Consider the following 375-nt stretch of genomic DNA (forward strand, 5'->3'; position numbering starts at 1 on the left):
ATGGGATTTTAAATTTTTTAAAATCCCATGTGGGGCCCGGTTTACTGTAGCATTGAGAGGGGGGAGTGTGGTTGGGGTTGTGGTGGGTGGTGTGCCTCTAACATTTTTTTTTTACTAGCACTACTACTCACAAAGGAGTGGAAGCATCACTTGAAAATTGTATTGATGACTCATTATGACCCCACTCTTTTATCAGTAATAGTGCCAAAATAGTAGATAAAATGTAGTACACTTATCACTACCGTACTTTTATTTCATCAGATTTGATATAATAGTGAAAATATTCAACCTTCTTAGTTGTCTAAATTCTTTTTCATCGAAAGAAGAATAAAACACTGATTTTTTTTCTCTTCTTGCTTTTTTGTTGCTGTGCGT

Source organism: Asparagus officinalis, chromosome 2 (genome assembly GCF_001876935.1).
Source record: "Asparagus officinalis chromosome 2, Aspof.V1, whole genome shotgun sequence".
In the NCBI taxonomy this organism is placed as follows: domain Eukaryota; kingdom Viridiplantae; phylum Streptophyta; class Magnoliopsida; order Asparagales; family Asparagaceae; genus Asparagus; species Asparagus officinalis.